Source organism: Macaca mulatta, chromosome 1 (assembly GCF_049350105.2).
Source record: "Macaca mulatta isolate MMU2019108-1 chromosome 1, T2T-MMU8v2.0, whole genome shotgun sequence".
NCBI lineage: Eukaryota > Metazoa > Chordata > Mammalia > Primates > Cercopithecidae > Macaca > Macaca mulatta.
In genome coordinates, this window is record NC_133406.1 from 239,405,327 (window position 1) to 239,413,687 (window position 8,361).

Below are 8,361 nucleotides of genomic sequence, written 5' to 3' on the forward strand. Positions count from 1 at the left end.
AGTCACCCGTCCCACACCCCTGTCGGGCCAGAGAGGAGGCAGAGGGGGTGGCCACAGAGCACATGTCCAGTGCTGGTGAAGCCAAATGGTCCTCCCCCCTTCTGGGTCATCCCCTCGCTGGCCCGGTGCAGGGGGTGGGGTGAAGCGAACCCAGTTCCTGGCATGTGGGGGTCCTGTGGTCACTGCACCATGATCACGTGAGCCTGAATGAGAGAAGGGACGGACAGGCATTCCTGGCTCCCTTTGGCCCCATGCCTCTGCCCTTTCCCAGGAAGGATGGGCAGGCCCCATTTACCGAGCAAGGCTGGGAGCTCACCCCTTTGGGCCACTAAGGTAGCCAGGCCACAGGTAATGAGGGAGCAGTGTTGTCTCCCATGCCAGCGCCGCCCTGGAGATGGCAGGCGCCTGGCATCTGTGGGACCCCAGCCAGGACCTCCTACCCCAGAGCCCAGTTTCTTCCCCTGGGGTGAGCATCCCCCACTCAGGGTCACTCTGAGTCAGCCCTGGGAGGGTTCTGGTGCAACAGACATGCAGCCCAAGGTCAGGATTCCTGTGGGCGTGGGCAGGCCAGGAGTGGCCTGGGGTCCTTCTGGGGTCCTGTACCCAGGCAGGTGAAGAGCCTCCCAGGCAGAGGCCCCTCAGCCCTGGGCATCAGTTGCACTGTCTGGTGGAGCCCCCACAGAACAGGCACTAAGGTGCCCCCAGCTGCTAGCCTGGGTGGGTGCTGAGGGTGGGAAGGTGGAGCCTGGGGTCTGGCCGGTGTCCCCCACTGGGAGGAGTGAGGTGTGTGTGGGCTGCCTTCTAGGTTCCCTCATAAACCAAAAATAAAATTATAAGCCCTGAACTGTCTGAATGGACCCCTGGTCTCAGCCACGGGCATTCCAAAGTTAACCTGAAAAACTAGCTCAGCCATGATGGGAAGGGGGTAGGACGCGCCTCGTGCGTCCTCCCTGTTGGAATTCAGGCACAGCTGACCAGCATCAGCATCACCTCAGACCTTGAGTCGGACGAGAAGCATTTATAGTTGCTTCTCTCTGAGGCCTGTGACCTGGTGCCTTCATCTGTGATAAAACCTTCATCTCCATAACCCCATATTGTAATCAGACATTCCCTTCTACTGATAATAACTCTTTCCACCAATTGCCAATCAGATTTTTTTTTTTTTTTTTCGAGACAGAGTTTTGCTCTGTTGCCCAGGCTGGAGTGCAGTGGTGTGACCTCGGCTCACTGCAGCCTCTGCCTTCTAGGTTCAAACGATTCTTCTGCCTCAGCCTCTCCAGTAGCTGGGGTCACAGGCACGTGCCACCACACCCTGATAATTTTTGAATTTTTTGTAGAGATAGGGTCTTATGTTGCCCAGGCTGATCTTGAACTCCTGGGCTCAAGTGATCTGCCTACCTCAGCCTCCCAAAGTGCTGGGATTACAGGAGTGAGCCGCTGCACCTGGCCCAGAAAAATTTTAAATCTACCCATGACCTGGAAGCCCCCGTTCGAGTTGTTCCACCCTTCCAGATGGAACCAATGTAAATCTTACATGTATTGATTGATGTCTCATATCCCTAAAGTGTAAGGCAGGGCGCGGTGGCTCACCCCTGTAATCCCAGCACTTTGGGAGGCCAACGCAGGAGGATCACAAGGTCAAGAGATCAAGACCATCCTGGCCAACACAGTGAAATCCTATCTTTACTAAAAATACAAAAATTAGCTGGGCATGGTAGTCCCAGCTACTTGGGAGGCTGAGGCAGGAGAATGGTGTGAACCCGGGAGGTGGAGCTTGTAGTGAATGGAGATCACGCCACTGGACTCCAGCCTGGGCGACACAGCGAGCCTCCGTCTCAAAAAAAAAAAAAAATTACGAAAGCAAGCTGTACCCACACCACCTCGGGCACGTGTCGTCAGGACCTCCGAGGCCCTGTCCCGGGCACGGCCTTAACCTTGGCAAAATAAACCTTCTAAATTGGTTGAGACGTGTCTCAGATACTTCTGGATTCGCACCTTGGTAACCTTCTGAATGGCGGTGCCCCTCACCTTTGACAGATTTCCTATTGGTGCCTGGTACCAGCTAAAGCTCTCCTTATGGCTCAGACCAATAGGACAATTTACGGAGGCCTCAGAGCTCCCCACACAATTCCTGACCTCTCAGAATTTGGTTGAGATCTGAAGTTTATTTTGCTGTGTGAATCATTTTCTGGAGTTTTACTTGCCTCCATGACAATGGAAGGCTGGTAACTTCTGGAGTCCGAGCTCACATCCAACAGGGAAGGGGAGTTCGAATTTTAGTTCCTGTTTTCAGGACGGTAGACAGCAGGTCTTGAACGGGGCCCCATTCCTAGGGAAGTAGCGGAATTGGGGTTTTTGTCTTGGAAATCCTCCTTAATGACTAAAATTGACAACCAGCTGGTCTTTTTTTTTTTTTTCTTTTTTTCTTTTTTTCAGACGGAGTCTTGCTCTGTCGCCCAGGCTGGAGTGCTGTGGCGTGATTTCGTCTCACTGCAACCTCCGCCTCCCGAGTTCAAGTGATTCTCCTGTCTCAGCCTCCCGAGTAGCTGGGACTACAGGCGCCCGCCACCACGCCCGGCTAATATTTGTATTTGTAGTAGAGACGGGGTTTCACCGTGTTAGCCAGGATGGTCTCAATCTCCTGACCTCGTGATCCGCCCACCTTGGCCTCCCACAGTGCTGAGATTACAGGTGTCAGCCACACCAACCGGCCACCTTTTTCTTAAGGAGAACGACCCCATTTTTTTCTAGCTCAGACATGCACTCCTGGGGTCTTCCCTGTTGCTTTTTCTCCCAAAATTAAGCCCGACTGGCTTGTGCGTGCGTTTGTATGAGGAACTGAACTGTTGTTTGTGTAGACAAATGAGAGACTGAGTTTCCTCAGCTCCGGAAAGAAAAGGCATTTTGCTCCTCCCAGCTGAAAGGCGCCCCTGGTGACTGTGAGCCAAGCGGGTGTGTCTTGTGGGCTGATCCCCCCCAACATGCAGAAGCTCCCCAGGGACCCCCAACACAATCAGTTTAAAGGCTTGTCCAGGAGATGCAGGCAGGAGCTGCTCACTCCGTGTTCTGAGTCCTCTCAGAGGTGTTGGACTTCTAGAGAGAGAAACTGAGACATGTAAGAGGGCGGAGATGCCTCAGTGGTGACACACTGTGGAGTCCCGCCCACGACCCGTCCACAACCGGCACACTCAACCTGCTCCACGGAAGCCCGGGCCACAGCCCAGTTCCTCCTTTCAAGAAAAAAAAAAAAGTGGGAAATAAATAATGTAAGACTCAGGAAAGACAGGGAACTACCTCCTTCCAGGCACCCGCTGGTCTTACGGCGCCTCTACTTGCAAGTGTTGATGTAAAACTGAAAATGTCAAGGGCGTGCTGGGTTTCCTAGTGCCCCAGCTGGCTTCATATTATGGTCTTTTGGGGCACATTTTAAACTGATGGGCAAATTCCATCCAGGAAAAATTCAGAGCCCAAAGGTCGGCCTGCAACTATAGAACTACAGAGTTCCTGGCCAGGTGCGGTGGCTTACCTTGTAATCCCAGCACTTTGGGAGGCCAAAGTGGGCGGATTACCTGAGGTCAGGAGTTCGAGACCAGCCTGGCCGACAGGGTGAAACCCCATCTCTACTAAAAATACAAAAATGAGCCGGGCGTGGTGGCATCCACCTGTAATCCCAGCTACCTAGGAAGCTTAGGCAGGAGAATAGCTTGAATCTGGAAGGCGGAGGTTCCAGGGAGCCGAGATCATGCCATTGCACCCCAGCCAAGGCCACAAGAGCAAAACTCTATTTCAAAAAAAAAAAAAGAAAAAGAAAAAAAACGAACTGTAGAGTTCCTAAGTTCTCTACCTCTCTGTTTCCTTTGCTGCCTGCTTTAAAGTTGCTGTTACTTTTTTCTTTTTTCAGACAGAGTCTCACCGTGTCGCCCAGGATGGAGTGCAGTGGTGTGATCTCGGCTCACTGCAACCTCTGCCTCCCGGGTTCAAGCGATTCTCCTGCCTCAGACTCCCAAGTAGCCGTAGCCGGGATTACAAGTGTGCGCCACCATGCCTGGCTAATTTTTGTAAATTTAGTAGAGACGTGGTTTCACCGTGTTGGCTAAGCTGGTCTTGAACTCCTGGCCTCAGGCAATCTGCTCGCCTTGGCCTACCAAAATGCCAGGATGACAGGTGTGAGCCACTGTGCCCGACCAGCTGTTACTTTTCTACTGAGATGACATCCACAGTTTGCATCTAGATGTTTCTTTCTGTTATTGCTTTTCTGACCAGTGACTTTGTGTTGATATGTCATGGTTAGAGGTGTAAAGCAAAAGCTGTAGGGTTTTTGTATGAGCGTGCATGCGTGTTCAGATGTGTTTATGTGTACGTATGTGGATCCTGTTATGTTTTGTGGCCATAAGGTACCAAATTGGCTTAAGTTAAGGAGTACCCATACATTTAGTACATAATAACAAATTGCACGTGACTTAAGTAAAATCTTTTTTTTTTTTTTTTTTGAGATGGAGTCTCGCTCTGCCCCCAGTCTGGAGTGCAGTGGCGTGATCTCGGCTCACTGCAAGCTTTACCTTTTGGGTTCAGGCCATTATCCTGCCTCAGCCTCCTGAGTAGCTGGGACTACAGGCGCCTGACACCACGCCTGGCTAATTTTTTGTATATTTTAGTAGAGACGGGGTTTCACCGTGTTAGCCAAGACAGTCTTGATCTCCTGACCTCATGATCCGCCCGCCTCGGCCTCCCAGAGTGCTGGGATTACAAGCATGAGTCACTGTGCCCAGCCAAAAGTATTGGTAAAGTAATATAAAAAGTGTCTTTAAAACTGTCAGCATACATTTTTGTTTGCATTTATTGATTTATAAGGGGTCAAAACTTGGCATAAGCATTATAAAACTCTAAACCCAGCTGAATGCCACGCATGGTGGCTCACGCCTGTAATCCCAGAACTTCGGGAGGCCGAGGCAGATAGATCACCTGAGATCAGGAGTTTGAGACCAGTCTGGCCAACATGGCAAAACCCCATCTCTACTGAAAAATACAAAAATTAGCCAGGTGTGGTAGCGCATGCCTGTACTCCCAGCTACTCAGGAAGCTGAGGCAGGAGAATCACTTGAACCTGGAAAGGGGAGGTTGCAGTGAGCTGAGATCGAGCCACTGCACTCCAGCGTGGGCAACAGAGTGAGACTGCATCTAAAAAAAAAAAAAAATTATAGGAAAACGTTCTTTCTACAAAATTTCTTATTAAAAGGTAAATAATTTTGTCTAATTCAAAGCTTATTTAAAGTTTATGTATAAAATGAAGTAAAAAGAACAAGAATATAAGGGAGACTGAGGGAAGTTATAAAGAGATCTTTTTGTTAAGTAAGGTTAAAAGAAAAATAATTTTATATGAGAAATAATCTTGTATGGTAAATGTCCTTAAATAAATGACTGGTTGTTTTAAAAAAGGGATGTTCAGGACAATCTAGAAAGTCCACAGGTTGTGAATGGTCTGTGTAAGCTGCAATACATTTAGTAAAAAAGGAATTTATAAAAATGTTACATGATAGGTCGGGCATGGTGGCTCATGCCTGTAATCCCAAAATTAGCCAGGTGTGGTGGTGCACGCCTATAGTTCCAGCTGCTCAGGAGGCTGAGGCAGGAGACTCAGTGGAACCTGGGAGGCGGAGGCTGCAGCGAGCCGAGATCAGGCCACTGCACTCCAGCCTGGGGGACAGAGCGAGACTCCATCTAACAAAAAAAAAAAATTGTTTTAAGGGGTAATGAATGCTGGTCCATGTCCATTCCTATCTGGCCTAGAAATTTTAATGGGCTGTAAATCTTTTAACTCTAAGTCCCTGGGTCGTAGGGAGTCCTACTGAGGGGCAGGATTGACCCAGGGTAGGCAGCCATACCAGCCCAGCAATGCTATGAGACACAATAAAGATTTGGTAGCCATTGATGTTGCCTCTGGCAAATCTTGGCCAGAAGGGGTGAATGCAAACCAAAAATTAAACCCTAAGGCCCCCCAACCATCCGCATGGAGCCCTCCTCTCAGCCAAGGACATTCCAGTGTTAACCTGGAAACTTGCTCAGGCCATGGTGGGAAGGGGTTGTAGGTCATGCCTCCTCCCTTTTGGAATTCAGGAAAAGCCGACCAGCATTGACATCAACACAGGCCTTAAGTCTGATAGGAAACATTTACAAGGTATTCTCTCTGAAGCTGGAGACCCGAGGCTTCAGCTGCGTGGAAAACCACAACCCCTTACTGAAACCCAGACATTCCTTTCTGTTGAGAATAACGCTTTCAACCAACTGTCAATCAGAATCATTTTGAATCTACCTGTAACCTAGAAGTCTGCCCACACCACCCCAACTTATCCTGCCCTTTCCGATTGAACCCGTGTAAATAAATCATGTCTCCCTAAAATGTATAAAAGCAAGCTGTGCCACAAGCACCTTGGGCACCTCCGGAGGCTGTCATGGGTGTGTTCTTAACCTTGGCAAAAGGAATTTTCTAAAGGGACTGAGACCTTCCTCAGATGCTTTTGGGTTTGCACCCTCCAGGTTGGGATTCTCTGTCCCTCAAGCCCCCGCCGGCCAGACAGTCCCTGCTGTTCAGAGGCAGCCAAGGCTTTCTGGTCCGACCCTGGGGGCTGGAGGAGGTGGGGGCAGGAGGTGGCAACTGGGTTGGGGGATGTTTCATTGGGTCCCCAAAGCAGAGGGTGCCCCCCACTGCCCAAGATGCTGAGGGTGGTCCCTGTTGTCCTATTCCTGAAGAAGCCAGAGGAAGTCCCTCCTGAGGGCCGGCCCACAGCAGAAGGGCTGCTCCTGCCCTCGGAGGGCAATCTCAGGGTTGAGAAGGTTACAGCCACCATCCGCCACCAACCTAGCTGCTTGTGCCGATCCCACTGGCTAAGGCCTGGGCAGCCTGTGTCCTGCTTACCAGAAGGCCACAAATGCAGGTGGGTGGGGTAAGGGCCATGGTGGGGGGTTGGCAAGGCATGCTGGCCACACCTGTCCCGGGCACCTTCTCCCTGGGGTGTGACTCAGCCATGCTCCTGAGCAGGATCCTCTGAGCTGAGCCTCACTGCCACCTTCCCACCTGCAGAGTCCCCAAAGGTGCGCTCTCATCACACACTACTGAAGGACAAACAAGGCAGGGCGGGCCTCCATCTGCCACGGGCCACAGCCGTGAGCGTGCAAGCGAGTGGACGTGCTGGTGCCTGTATCTGCGGCCGGTGTGGCTTCCCTTACATAACTTTCCATGCTGTAAAACCAGCTCGGCCCGCCCTGCCTGGGAACGGCAGAGGCCTGAGAGGAGGCAGAGGAAGGAGGCTGGATGCTGAGCTGTTTTCCAAAGGTGGTGCCTGTGACGTCAGGAATGGAGGCAGGCTGGATTCCCACGGGCTGAGGCTGTGTGGACATTCCTCCTGGCTTCTGCCCCAGGAGCTGCAGCAGCGTCTCAGACCCCCACCAAGGTGTCTCGGAGGGGCAGAGTCAGGCTGAGCATGGACACAGACTGCCCTCTGCCCGTAGCCACAGCGGGACCCACCCTCAGTGTTCAGCCACCTTGCTGACCTGTGGTTGTCTCTGAGAGGCCATCAGGGTTGGGGCAAAGGACAGGGCCACAGGCAGCCAGGTGGCGAGGTCCACCTCCCAATCCCCCACCAGGGGACCACCCTCAGCTCCCCGCTGTCCTTAGCTGCCTCTCGGGGAGGCGGTGGGTTGTGTGCCTGCCCTTAGCGTCCCACCCCAGCGCCCGGCCACCTACAGCTCCCTCCCAATGTGTCTGGGGTCAGAGAGAGGTGGAAAGGACGCAGCGCCCCGCGCTTTCTAAAGTCTGTCCAGAGGGAGGTCGGGGCGTCCCGGCACTGGGCCAGGCACCTGCAGGGGGAGGGTGCTGGGGCGGGGGCGTCCCGGGGCTGGGAAGGCTCCCGCAGGAGAGGGTGCTGGGGCGCGGACGTGGGTTGCAAAGCGATCCCACGCGTGTCACTCTCGGGTCCCTGAACGAGCCAGGCCTCCAGGCGCCCGGGACGCTCCACGCCGGGGCCGCGCCGCGCCGCGCCTCCCCTAAGGGCCGGGCAGGGTGTGGGAGCGGAGGACAAGGCGGGAGGGTCGGGGTCCTTTCTCCACCGGGGTCGCCCTCAGCCGGGCCTGCCGCCCTGGGCCGTGGCACGTGGGGACGTAAGCGCGCGGCTTCGGGGTCCGGGGCTTTCGCGCCCACTAACGGTGCCCGCAGCCGCCCGCCAGTGCGCACGCGCCGACCGCCCCGCCCTCCCCCGACCGGCGCCGGCGGCGACAGAGAGTCGTGGGCGCGGTCCTCCAGGCTGCCTAGAGCGGCGCCCCGCCCCCCAGGGAACGCGCACCGGAAGCAGAAACTAGGCTGGTTCC